This window comes from Delphinapterus leucas, chromosome 1 (assembly GCF_059928025.1).
Source record: "Delphinapterus leucas isolate spDelLeu-1000000601 "Yukka" chromosome 1, BTC_Dleu_Yukka2, whole genome shotgun sequence".
In the NCBI taxonomy this organism is placed as follows: domain Eukaryota; kingdom Metazoa; phylum Chordata; class Mammalia; order Artiodactyla; family Monodontidae; genus Delphinapterus; species Delphinapterus leucas.
In genome coordinates, this window is record NC_143129.1 from 8,144,004 (window position 1) to 8,158,287 (window position 14,284).

The window sequence follows — 14,284 nt, forward strand, 5'->3', positions numbered from 1 at the left end:
TAGTCTGTGTAATTAAAAAAAAAAACAAAACTAGTTCATTTGCCTTTTCGTAAACAAGATTCGATCTCTCCAGGCCTGTTTTATCTTAACTGTTTATCCTGCTGGTGGAAAAAACTGGCTCCACTTCAACAATAGGAGAAGGAAAGGTGCAAACCTCACCGTCTTCCCAACATTTTTAGCACCAGGGGGCTATCCCCCCCCCCCCCCCCCCCCCCCCGCGTCCTACTGGGGCAATTTAAATGCTAATGCAGTTAAGTCCAACAATCGTTTTAGCAATCAGATTAGAATTGTTTTTTATGAAAATCTTATTTCTCTTTTCTCTGTTCTATATTTATTTTATTCTATTCTATTTTTTTTGCTAGAGAGGCGTATGTTTCGATTCTTTGACATTTCAAACCTTAAATAAAAAACAAAAGATCCCACCCTGATATCTTCTCAGCAGTATTTGCAAGAGGACAGGAAGGGATCCACCCTGTAAACCTGAGGACTGCAGTTTGAATGTGCTGAGTCACCTGGTCTTTGCTGAGTCAAATGTTTTGCACCCAGGAAAAGTACTGCAGACAAACTGTGAGCTGGTATGTGGCTAATTTAAATGCCAGTAAGAAAACTGGAAAGGGCTAATGCATCGATACAGAGTAACTTAGTATTAACTTTAAAACTTGTCTTTGGAGATTTCTAACAGCCTGGTAAGTGCTCTTTCTGGTTGGTAATGTGTTGGTGAAATTCTTTAAATACTTCTTCCCGTTCTTAGAAAGGGAAAACAAATATAAATGGTATAGCAGTTGTCTTGTGTGGTTTAGAGAACAGGAGAAAATTCGTCTTGGCCATTATTCTGAAGTTTTGCATAATTAAGCTTCTTGAATTAGTTTGAAATAAGTAATAACAAACAAACAAAATATAGTAGTGAACCAGATATTATTGATAGTTGATGTCTAACTGTAGTTGAGCTTTTCGGAAGTCTGTTTTCCTATTTTGATCATGTAGTTGGAGAGCCCGTGAGCAGGTATGACTACAAATGTACTAACAGCGGAAGTGGCAGGAAGCTGCATTTTCCTTCGAACCAGAAGGAAAGTTTATAGAGCTCCTGATGGAAACGTGGACTACAGATGGAGATAAAAGTCGGAATAATTTGTATTTGTAAGTGCTATTTTATTTTCACACTCTAAAGGTGGTTCCTTTAAAGTTAGTATCTGGGACTAAAGAGAGTGCAAACATTCCAGGAAGTCAGAAATGTCTGTTCACCGGTATTAGCCAACACCCTAAAGTCATTTCACAAGGTGGAAATTTACTATGGGGCCAGTTTACGTGGTCATCCTCCAGCGTGTTTGCGTCATGAGTGGGGAGCGGCCGCTGGTCTCTGCGTGGCTGAGCCCTGGTGACCAGTGTCCCTGAACCCATCTGTGAAGTGACACAGGCACCGCCCTGTGTGCCTGCTTCTTACGCCGGCCACGGTGCCAGGTGCCTCCACTGCCTTCTCCATCCCGGCCTCAGTCACCTACAGAGGTGCAACTTGTACATTTTTTTCCTGTTTTTTTTTTTTTTTTTTTTTTTGGCTGCACCCTGTGGCGTGTGGGATCTCAGTTCCCCAACCAGGGATCGAACCCTTGCACCCTGCATTGGGAGCGTGGAGTCTTAACCACTGGACCACCAGGGAAGTCCCGAGCAGCTTGTACTTTTAACACCTTCAAGCCGAGTGTATGAAAACTCAGAGACTAAATCTACCACGTCGCCGTGGTAGAGTGAGAGTTTGCACCCAGGCAGGACCCTAAGCCCTGAGGTCCCCGTGGAGAGCGCCTCTAGCTCGTAAACGTGACTACTCACCGGCCAGTAACGTTAAAATATGGGAAGAACGTCCTCAGTGGGTTGGAATCCTCGCTTTCTCTCAGTGAGCAATTTAGGGGGAAACGGCAGAAGAGCTGCAAATAACCACCCAGGAGGCCGGAGGGGCTCAGAGAAAGATTCTAACGTAGTGAGTTTTCTGCTCAGAGCTAGTGTGTAATTCACAGGGCTGAAGACGTGAACTGGATTGAAAATCTGCTGCGTTTTTTTCCCAGCTTAGGTTGATGGCCATAATACAATGACTTGGCATTAAGAGAACAAACAGACAAAAACCCTAGGCTACCTGCCTTTCATTTGACTCCGTCTGGAACCGGAGGCAAGCAGATACTGCCACGGGCAGGGCAAGGACGCGGAGTGCCAGCGGTCAGCCGGGCCTGACCCGGTGCAGACGGGCGTCAGGCAGACACGGCTCTGAGTCTCAGTGGTTAGGAGCCTGGTGAGCTGGGACAGTTGATTTGACGCCTGTGAAATTTGGATGGTTTCTTCACAGGTCCTAGCGTGGGCTGGAGGAGACACGCAGCAAGGTGGATGTTCTCCTCTCACATCCTCAGAGGCCCAGGTATGACCAGTCCTGAGACAGAGCATCCCGGGAGAGCCTTGGAGGAGAGGGATGCTCTGAGGCAGGTGCCTGTATCTCAGTCCGTGGTCAGCTCAGGGCGGAGCTCCTTGAGAAGATGAGATGTGAGCAAAGAGCTGAAGTCGTGGAGTGAGTTACCCGTGCGGGGGTCTCAGTGGGAGAGGTTTCCAGGCAGAGGAAACAGCTGAGGCAAAACAGGAAATTGCCTACTGGCAAGATTTAAGAAGAACAAGGGACGCAGTGTGGCTGGAACAGAGTGAGAGAGGCGGAAAGTAGTAGAGGGTGAGGTCAGAGAGGCCAGGCGGTCAGCCTGTTCAGCACCCTCTCCAGGACTGTTACTACGAGGGCAGTACGGAGTCTCTGCTGGGCTTTGAGCTGAGGAGGTGATGAGGTTTTCAAAAGATCACTCTGATGGCTTGTGCTGAGAATCAAGCCTGAAGCAGGGAGGCCCGTTAGGAGAGGAGCCGGGGCAGTAATCCTGGCAGGAGAGGGGGAGGGATCTGACCGGGGCTCGTGACAGCAGAGGGGGTGAGAAGTGATCAGGTCCTGGGTATGTTTTGAAGGTAGAGCCAGCGGGATTTCTCAGCGGCTAGACATGGGATGTTTCAGGCATGAGCATCTGTGGGGCTGGAGTGTGCCAACACGTGGAATGGGGAAGGAGATGTAGATGCAGGTCTGGGGGGAGACCAGGACTTCGTCTGTGTCCACGTTGAGATGCCCCCTGGGCATCCAGGTGGGAAGGGAGGGGTCTGTCTGGTGACACACATTTGGAAATTATCAACATATAAATGTTTAAAGCCTGGAGACTTGACAGAGACTGCTAAGGGGGTGTGGATAGAGAAGAGAAGGGGTCAAAGGGCTGGGCTTTGGGGCATGCCAACCCTGAGGGTCCTGGAAGAACAGTGGGGTCAGCAGAGGAGACTTGAGACGGGGCTCCCAGAGAGCTCGTGGGCAAGAGGAGGCGGGGAGACTGGACGTGAGGCTGGAGGACAGGCGTCCCCAACTTGCAGTGGATGTGGACGCTCAATGTAAGACTTTGGTTGTTTCTTTCAAGGTGATGGCGGCTGGGTGTACTGAGACCTTGCTCTCATTTGCCATGTGTGGGGCACTTTGCTAAGCACATGACATACCTTTAATCACTTAATCTTTATACATGCCCTGTAAGAAAGGGAGTGTCCTTATCTTCTGTAGTTGAGGGAACTGGCTCCGAGGGGTCAGAGATGTCACTCAAGGTTATCTTCCAGTAACTGCCCAGGTGGTCCTATTCCAGGGTCCCTCCTTTTAACCACTAGCCTGTCTTCTCCTGGGTCTGGCCCTTCTCAGCCAGGGGTCAGAGGGTCAGAAGCTGAGGCTTGCGTCCTTTGCCTGGAGACACCTAGCTTCACTCTGTCCCCCAGGGGAGGTGCTTTACAGGCAGAGGAAAGGGTGTCTAGGTGGACGGTGGCTTGATGGGATTTGCTTTGATGTACCGGTGCTGGCGGCAGCAGCGTGGGGAGAGGGGATGAGGATGCTTGGGAGCTGGGGAGGGAGATAGATTTGGGGCAGGTCAGCTCAGCTCTTGAGGGACCTGAGGGCTGACAGAGCCGTGCAGCAGTCGGTGAAGGAAATGGGGTCGGCGGTCCGGGCGAGGGAAGCAATTCCAGATGTTCATCACCCACGTATATACACTTTTCTGAAATGGATCCCCTGAGAACAAGTCCGTCTCCCACTTTGTAGGAAAAGGGCACATCTCTTTGCCTGGCGTGTTCTGGGGAGTGTGTAAAAACACCCCTGGGCTCCAGACAAAGGGGTGACGCATGAGGGCCTGGAGATGCTTCCTTGCAAGTCAGGTGGTTTGGGCTGCTTGCTTTTACCACGTTGTGGGGACTGAAATGTGATTTTTTTTTTTTTTGGCTGCACCGCGCAGCCTGTGGGATCTTATTTCCCAGGGATCGAACCCGTGGCCCCTGCAGTGGAAGCACAGAGTCTTACCACTGGACTGCCAGGGAATTCCCTAAATGTGATTTTTGAGTAGAGATGACAAAGTGATTCTGGGGCTGTGACTTACACAGATTTCAAAGATATGACTAACACTGATCTGAGTAGAATACTTCATTATTTCACTTATTATTATTATTTTGGCCGCACCATGTGGCTTGCGGGATCTTAGTTTCCCAACCAGGGACTGAACCGGAGCCCCGGCAGTGAAAACGCAGCGTCCTAACCACTGGACCGCCAGGGAATTCCTGCTTCACTTACTTATTTGAAAAGAGTTTCTCAGGGATCGTGTCTATAAAAAGAAAAGCAGTGATGCCAGGTTATGCCAAAATGTTTCATTGTAATAATGAGGCATCCACAGACCCATGAGCTAATCATTGGAAAATAAACCCAGCTCCTCTCATTAAGAGATGTATTTCCAATAAGATCTTACCTTTTATGTTTAATAATTGTCAAAGTTTGCAATATACTTATGATGATTTGATTAATTGGAATTTACTGCTACTCAATCCAGAAGAATTTTTTGTGTGTACTTAATGAATTACGGTCACAGAAACTTTTTATTTATTTATTTTTAAAATATTTATTTATTTATTTTTGGCTGCGTTGGGTCTTGGTTGCTGCGTGCAGGCTTTCTCTAGTTGCGGCGAGCGGGGGCTACTCTTCGTTGTGGTGCATGGGTTTCTCATTGCGGTGGCTTCTCTTGTTGCGGGGCACGGGCTCTAGGCGCGCGGGCTTCAGTAGTTGTGGCGCGTGGGCTCAGTAGTTGTGGCGCGTGGGCTCAGTAGTTGTGGCGCTCGTAAATTTTAGTTTTGAATTGTGTACACAGTTTGTGGATGAGATCCATGAAAAGGCTATCGATAAAAGATGTTGAAGCATAAAAATAAATTTGGTTTAAAATCTGTGAGTAACACAAAACCTTGTAGAAGAATGTCTGTAGCAGCATTATTCATAATAGCCAAAACATAGAAACAAGCCAAATGTCCACCAACTGATGAATGACTAAACAAAATGTGGTCTATCTGTCTAGTAGAATATTATTGGAAAATAAAAAGGGATAAGCATGGGGCTTCCCTGGTGGCACAGTGGTTGAGAGTCTGCCTGCCAATGCAGGGGACACGGGTTCGTGCCCCGGTCCGGGAGGATCCCACATGCCGCGGAGCGGCTGGGCCCGTGAGCCGTGAGCCATGGCCGCTGAGCCTGCGCGTCCAGAGCCTGTGCTCCGCGATGGGAGAGGCCACAACAGTGAGAGGCCCGTGTACCACCAAAAAAAAAAAAAAAAAAAAAGGAATAAGCATGGATCATGCTACAACAAGGATGAGTCTTGGAAACATTATGCTACATGAAAGAAGCCAGTCACAAAAGACCACATATTGTATAATCGCATGTGTATGAAATGTCCAGAGTAAGCAAACCTATAGACAGAAAATAGATTAGTGGTTGCTCAGGACTGTGGCAGGGACCGAGGAATGGGGAGTGACTGCCAATGGGGACGGGATTTCTTTGGGGGTAATGAAAGTGTTTTAAAAGTGACTGTGGTGATAGATGCACAACTCTGATTATGCTAACAACCATGCAATTGTACACTTCAAATGGATAATTGTATAATATGTGACTTATCTGTCAATAAAACTGTTAAAAAAAACCTGTGGGGTAAGTGGAGTGGAAATGGAAGTTAAAACAGGAAAAAAGAATGATGTGCCATTTCTAGCTTTACTAAAAAGATTTGTGCATGTGCAAAACACAATTAACAAGATGCTTTGCAGCCATTTAAACTTGGGTTAAAACAATGTGATGTCAAAAGTAGACATCGCCTAGGGGCGTGCAGTTTGTATTTTAGGGGATTCACGAGGGAAGGAGCTTGAAGCCCAATGGATTAGATCTCCTAAAGACAGTGGCTAGATTGAGTGAGACCAAAGACTGAAGAAGGAGAATTAGAAACACCAGCCTTGGGAATTCCCTGGCGGTCCAGCTGTTAGGACTCGGTGCTTTCACTACTGGAGCCAGGGTTCAATACCTGCTCGGGGAACTAAGATCCCACAAACGACGCATGCAGGAGAAACTAAGAGGGGGGAGCAGAGTGGGGGGGCAGTTTCCAGGTGGAGGGGGTGTCAGACATCCCTTGGGATTATTCTGGCCAAAGATGCAAAGCCATCCTCGGGGACCAGTCGGCAATGAGGTCATCGACCTGGCCCCATGTGTTTTAATAAACTAGTTGCAGTCCAGTGCACAGCTGGTGGCTGGAAGCAGAGTTTAGGGAGGTCAGAGGAGGTAGAAAGATGGAGGAAGTGAAGACTTCGACCTCGGACCTCGCTCTTCAGAAGTTGGAACAGATAATGAGGCAGAAATTTGGTAACTGGGGAGAAGTGGGGTAAAGGTAGTTGCTGCTACTCTAAGGATGCAATCAATTTGAGCATGTTTGCGGATGGACGGTGAGAAGCTGGTGAGAGAGAGTGAAGTGGAGGAGAGATGTTCATCCCCGCAATGTGCAGGGCGTCCTGCCGATCAGCCAGGTGGAGAGGACGCCTCCCGTGACCGCAGAGCTCCCAGCAGCTGGGGCGCCATGGCTCTAAGGGAGTCCCGTGGGAATCTCCCTGTTCTCCGCTACTTCAGACACCCCACTTCCCAAATGGCCTATCTCCACACAGCCCACGTTCAATGGGCGGGTGTTTAGGCTACGACAGGATGCGGATGGGGCGCGAGGAGTGATACGCTTGCTCGGCAGTCCTGAATTTGACTGCGGGTAAGAGCTGTTCCTCAGTATCTTGGGTTGGAGGGAACAGAAGTGCTCAGGTGAGCACTTCTACTCACTTAGCTCATTTGAATGATGCTGGAAGTTAGAAGCGGATCCACCTCCAGTGCTAAAGGCAATGGTCCAAGGGTGGAGGCATGGGAGCTGCCCTCGTCCAAGCTCGCCCCCCATCCCCCAACCCTCTGGCCACATGAATCATGGTCCAGTGTGCAGCCCGAGACTAGGCGTCCTGTGAAGACACCCAGGGCCCCCCCGCGGTGCTGCTTTGTCCCTCCAGTTCACTTGACCCCCTTGCAGCATTTTTACACTCTTAGAAAATGCTCTCGACAATAACTGCCCCAACAAGAGAGAAGAAGGAGGTGTTTGTTTAGTAACAGGAAGAGAGAGGCGCGGTCGGGATGAAGCATCTCGCTTTAGTATCCGCGGCAGCGCGAGGAAAGAGACCGAGCAAAGGGAGTCTCTTGTCACTCACGTATCTGGAGCCGCACCGCCCATTCGAAGGTCACATTGCACATGGCAAGGTCATGGCAAGGAAACTGATGTCCTCCCCCTATGTCCCCTGAATCTTCTCTATTCTCTTTGCATGGTTTTGTGTTAATGCTTGGAGAATTGAAGACTGCGTTGTAAGGTGGCCAGGGAATGATGTGGTTCCAGGCAGATGTATTTGAAGCCCCTTGGCAGTCCGTGAACAGTCTTCCAGGCTCTACTTGGGTGTAAGCATGCTAGTAGTAATGGTAACAATTATTAGCAGGAGAAATTATTTATCTTTGGTTTTTTGTTTGGTTTTTTTAAATATTTATTTATTTATTTATTTGTTTGTGTCAGATCTTAGTTGAGGCACGTGGGATCTTTAGTTGCGGCGTGTGGGCTTCTCTCCAGTTGTGGCGTGTGGGCTCTAGGACCCACCGGCTTAGTTGCCCTGCGGCATGTGGGATCTTAGTTTCCCTACCAGGGATTGAACCTGCGTCCCCTGCATTTGGAAGGCAGATTCTTAACCACTGGACCACCAGGGAAGTCCCTTATCTTTGTTTTTGAATTTATACTTAGTATTGTCATTGTTATTGTTACAGTGTTTTGTCGCTGGATATTAAGTTCCCTCTGTGTGTTAGGAGCCTTGAGAACACAAAGATAAATTGCACACGGCCTCTCTAAACAGCAGTCCTTATCCAGGCGGCCATGGATCCTTGTCCCTGGTTGGAATTCAGGGGCTTTGTGAACTTGGATGGAGAAAAGATTACATGTTCAGTAACGTCCAGCTGCGATGTCATAGTTCCTTCAGAGATGAATGGTGATGGAAAACCACAGTAGTGTCAGCTGTCCCTGTGACTGTCACCGGGAAATTACACGTATTTTCATGTCGCATTAGAGCTGTTTGCAGTTCTCTTGAAATATTGTTCATACGTATCACTACTTTGAAATAATGGTAGTTATCTGACCTACCACTAGACCTTGGCATTGAATAAAAAGGCACATATGTTATGTATTACATCAAATATGTATTTTAATGTTTTGATAACTAGTTCGTAATCAACTTTCTGCATATGCCTGTGTATTTTACCTGATTCTTTTTTTTTTTTCTTTTTCTGGCCGAACCGTGAGGCTTGTGGGACGTCAGTTCCCCGACCAGGGATTGAACCCAGGCCCTTGGCAGTGAGAGTGACGAGTCCTAACCACTCGAGCACCAGGGAACTCCCTTTACTTGATTCTGAAGAGGTTCCACAAGGCTGCCGAGGGAAACCAGGGCACAGAAAAGGTTAACAACCCCTTTAGGTGTACAGCCTGGGGCGGCGGCTAGGGGGACCAGAAGCCTGAACAGATAAAGTCGTAAGAAGCGGTGAGTGGCTGGCGGTGAGAAAAATACCCAGGAGTCACGGGGACCCGAGGAGGGACTTTGCTCAGCCTCAGGGGCCCCTTCTGGAGAGCTCTGAGCTGCACCTGGAAGGAGGAGTTAAGAGGAGAGAGACACAGGAGGTCGTTTCCAGGGAGGGAGCAGATTGGGTACGGGGGCTCTGGAGAAGCGAGGAGTACTGGGGCTAAGTGCTGAGTACTGTGCTGAGTCCCGGAGGCTACGGAATGACTCAGAGACAGCCGAGGGGGTCGGTAAGCTCACTTTTTAAAACAAATTAATTAATTAATTAATTTATTTATTTTTGGCTGCTTTGGGTCTTCGTTGCGGTGCATGGGCTTCTCATTGCAGTGGCTTCTCTTGTTGCGGAGCACGGGCTCTAGTTGCGCGGGCTTCAGTAGTTGTGGCTCGCGGGCTCAGTAGTTGTGGCATGTGGGCTCCAGAACGCAGGCTCAGTAGTCGTGGCTCACGAGCTTAGTTGCTCTGCGGCATGTGGGATCTTCCCGGACCAGGGCTCGAACCCGTGTCCCCTGCATTGGCAGGCGGATTCTTAACCATGGCTCCACCAGGGAAGTCCTAAGCTCATTTTTAGAACCATTTTTAATGGGGCAGGGTGGACAGCGTTCACTTTTCTTGGAGAAATTCAATGGCATAATAACATTTTTCAGAACAGCATCACTGACGTGTAATTCACGTGCAATCAATGCACATATGTGGTAAGCTGTATCCACGTGAAAACATCACAGTCAAGGTAAGGAATGCCTCCATCATGCCTCCCCCCACAGAGTGTCCTGCAGCCCCTCCGGCCTCCCATCCCCAGCACTTGCTCATCCACTTGTGTCATGGAGACCTGTCTGCTTTTCTAGAGTTTTATGTGATGGACTCATAACCCACATCCTCTTTCTGGCCTGGCTTCTTGCACTCTGTGTAACACGTTTGAGATTCAGCCAGGCTGTTATAAATCACCAGTTCATTCCTTCTTGCCGCCGAGTAATTTGTGTGCTTTAAAAAGGGGAAAAACCGGGGCTTCCCTGGTGGCACAGTGGTTGGGAGTCCGCCTGCCGATGCAGGGGACGCGGGTTCTGTGCCCCGGTCCGGGAAGATCCCACATGCCGCGGCGCGGCTGGGCCCGTGAGCCATGGCCGCTGATCCTGCGCGTCCGGAGCCTGTGCTCCGCAACGGGAGAGGCCACAGCAGTGAAAGGACCGCAAAAAAACGAACAAACAAACAAAAAAACCCAAACCCTGGTTTTCATAACAAAATGTAAAAAGGGAGCAAGTTTCCTAACCCTTATCAAATGGGAACGTGGGTTTAAGATTATTGAGAAACGCCACACTGGAGTGTGGCCAGAGTGCATTTCAGCCCTGGGTTCTCTTACCACCATTGCTAAATTTGAGCACATTTGGAAATATTTTAGACCTGCAAGCAGGCAGCCCCGCAGGACGTGGAAACAAGCACTCAGCTGTCTCTGCAACCACAGGCTCTCTGATGAGAGGATTAGTGAAGAAAGTGCCTGATGGAGTGTCTAAGAAGCATTCCGTGTGTCTTCTGCTGTCCTCACACCCCCCTCATTCGGTAGATAAGGGGCAAGAGCTATATTCCATGTTGCACAAATAGGAAATGAGGTTCAGTGAGCGCGTGGGGATTGTTACTCAAGACAGAAGCGAGTTAGGGGCTGACTGGGCTGCCTGCTCCCCAATCCCAGCCTTGCTGGAGCCTCGGCTTGGCTGACGTTGGAAAGAAAAGTGCAATCATTTCACTTTCACTTTTGTTCTTGTTGGAGCTGTGATGGGATCTTTAAACTGGACGAGTTAAGGTTTTCTTTTCCCCCTTTCTTCTTAAAACTTTCCCCTTTCCACTGGGTTAGGGCCGGCATGTGTCGAGGATTCCACAGCCCAGTGTCTGTGTGGAGTGAGGCTCTTTTCCAAACATCAGGGGGATGCCGCTCTGGGTAAATCCTGGAGGTTTCCCTGGAGTGAGTAGGACGGAAGGACCAAATGAGAATCAAACGGTGTGTCTTACCCTCTTCTGGGTCATGGAAGATTTGAGAATCTGGTGAAATCGTGGGTCCTCTTTCCCAGAAAAATGCACAGATGTGCACACACATGATTTTGCAATGATTTCAGTGTTTAGACTCCCAAGAGCTGGTCTGTAGGAATGACCTCGGGGTGAGTAGTTTTGGCCTGAAGCGAAATAGTCATGCCTTCAGGGAAACACAAAGCCGTAGTCACTGATGAGACAGCGATTACAGATAAAGGCTGGGTGGGACTGGTGGGTTGGGTAGTGTTTGGATAGACAGTCCTCTCTATCAAATAGGACTAATACCCACCCCCACCCCCAACTAATACCCAGTTGGGGTGGGGCGTTAGTCTCTGGGAGGCACGATTCCAGGCAGAGGGGGACGTCTGGGGGTGGGTGGGTGGGGGACAGTGGAAGTAGGAAAGCTCCAGGGAGCCGACATGCCCAGTTTGACTGGAGGAAGACTATGGAATTGTCAGAAACAACAATAGAAAAGGAGGGAGAGGTCATATTGTGGGTGAACTTGAAAGCAAGGTGAGTACTTCTCCCCCCTCCCCCGACTCCCCGTAAAATATTCTGCAATTCCTTTTATTTATTTATTTATTTAACGTCTTCATTGGAGTATAATTGCTTTACCATGTCTTTTATTTATTTATTTATTTTTCAGGTGGAGGTTTGGGGTGTATATAGGTGCATAATACATATTTATTGTCACAAATTAAGGATGTTGACAAAAATCAGAAATTCTCGTATACTATAATCTGATCTCTATTAATAGCTGACGTAGTTTGTTCTAGTCTGCGAACATTCTTATCCCTCTCCCAGCTCCGAGCCGCCACCCCAGATAGAAAATAAATCCTGTGAATTTACCACAATTTACATAACTCGTCTGTTGGTGTTCTTCACGTTTATTTAAGGCTCAACATTATATCCAAGGATTTTTCTTTTTTTGTGTGTGTGTGATACGCAGGCCTCTCACTATTGTGGCCTCTCCCGTTGCGGAGCACAGGCTCCGGACGCGCAGGCTCAGCGGCCATGGCTCACGGGCCCAGCCGCTCCGCAGCACGTGGGATCCTTCCAGACCGGGGCACGAACCCGTGTCCCCTGCATCGGCAGGCGGACTCTCAACCACTGCGTCACCAGGGAAGCCCCCAGATATTTCTTAAGTTTTAAAACATTTACTATTTCTTAGGATAGATGCTTAGAGGGGGAATTATTGGGTCAGTGTATATAAACTTCTGTAGAAGCCTGAGTCAGAAGCTTTTTGGAGGGTTGGCCACCTGCTATCGGATTTTGTTCTGTTTATTTTGCTTATTTACTTTTTTCCTCTTGGTGTCCTGTGTCTGCTCCTTAGCCCATTTCTTAAATACTGGAGCCCCCCAGACCCCCGCCGCTCCTGGGCCTTTACACTGATCCATTCTCTTCCTGATTTTCCTTGATGATCAGGCAGCCTGTGTTGAGTGCCTGTCATGCACCAAGCATTGTGTTGAACAATATTACACATAATTTTCAACACACCCCTGTTGCATAAGGATTCGTATATTCCTTTCACAGATGTGGACTCAAAGCCGAAAGCTGCTTTCCCAAGGGGACGTCTCTGGGTCCGTCTCCCCAGGTCCGCATCTGTAGCTTCCCTCTCTCTACCCAGCTCCAGGGCAGCCATCGCGTCACCAGCACAGATTCCACTTGGGGTTTCCATGGACACCAAACTGAGCCTGTCCACACTCACCTAACAACTCTGACCACCAGCCTGCCCCCATGACGTCACTGAGCCCATAGGTCACCCTTGATGATGTCTTTACTCTCCTGATTCACCCCACCCGGCGTTGTGCCTAAGTTTGGTGTTGGTCCCCATCCTCCAGCCTTGAGGAGATACCCCTATCTGAAGGCATCCCCCGCCTGGTCTGTCAGTGTGGGATCCCAGCTAGGTCTCTCTGCTTCTCTGTCCTGTAAACTCTCACCCCAGTTTCTCGGCTAACTCCGGGGTGTCAGGACCGGGAGGTCTTAGTCTCTTCTCTTCCCCTCTCTCCCCACCACCTCCAGTGATGACCAGATTGTATTCTCATCTGATTTCTATTTGCTTTCCCATTTCCCCCGAGTAAGGATTTTGAGGGCGGAGCCTGACCCGCTCAATAGTCTTCGTGTTCCTGTGGACTTGACAGGTGGTTGGGAAACGCGGTGTTGTCCCCGAGCTTCCGTGTGTTTAGTAGGATCGCTGCTCTGTCTGCCACGCGGAGCAAGTGGGCTTGAGACTTTGTATCTCTGACGTTATAAGAATGTACCGCGTTAAGTCCGTTAGTTAGAATTCGTTTCAATATAGTGTTCTGAATTGTCAAACTGTTGCCCCATTGTAATCAGATAGCTTTTGCTAGGAACACAATCTCACCCCCTTTTCCCCAGTTTAGTGGCTTCAAACAACCAAGTCTCTAGCTTGTGATTCTGAGGTCAGACTGTTCTGGTCTGGGCAACTCAGCTGATTTCTTCAGGGCGGGCGGCTGATCTAGAGCCAGCAGTGGGTTAGATGGTGGCCAGATAACCCAGGAGGGCCCTGCTGATGTGCCTGGCAATAGGCACGTGTCTCTCCTCCAGCAGGCTAGCTTGGGCTCATTCACATGGTGGTGTTAGGGCCCCAGGTGCAGTAACCACCTGCCCCCCAGGAGTGGAGGGGATTAAAGCCACTGCTTGCATCACATTTGCTTCAAAAGTCACAGGACTAACAGAGATGCTAAGGGATGGGGAAAGAGACTCTGCCTTTTGATGGGAAGGACCTTGCTATGATTGCAAGAATATGGATGTAGGGAAAAGAATTTGTGGTCATTTTAACAAACTACATCATTGGTAATGGAATTCCGCAGTATCTGATAGATATTAGGCACTTACCAGAAATCTGGATTTTTGGATAAATTATTGGCCACTTATACACATGTATACGTATTATATTTATTTTGCAAATAGGGTCAAAGCACGCGTAGAAAAAAACTGACCTTCTCTTTCCAGGTCATCTTATTTTTGGATCTTTGATATTAGTGTTATGTAGAGCTCAGCTACTGCAGAGCTGTTAATAAAATGTCAACATCAGTACCTCAAATGCATTTTTGGAAAAGGGAGTTCTTGAAGAATACTGAATTCAATGTCGAACTGAATTAATTAAAACAGATGACCAAAGCCTGGGGTGCATAAAAAGCTACAGAGGTTTGGTTTGCATTTTAAGAATACCTCATGCACGAAGCCTCTCCATATCTTCATGCTTCATTGTCACTTCTAAGGAAAACAT

General features: G+C 48.5%; 1 long non-coding RNA gene across 3 annotated transcripts in view; it reads left to right on the forward strand.

The window, feature by feature from the left end:
* Positions 1-257: 257 nt before the first annotated feature.
* The window catches only part of LOC111168352 (uncharacterized), a 39,112-nt gene continuing 25,085 nt past the window's right edge, over positions 258-14,284 (forward strand). The window contains exons 1-3 of one of the 3 annotated variants that reach the window (XR_002643024.3): positions 258-686; positions 985-1,137; positions 2,330-2,398. This is a non-coding gene — a long non-coding RNA (uncharacterized LOC111168352). The other 2 variants (XR_002643021.2, XR_002643022.3) reach the window with 2 other exon arrangements.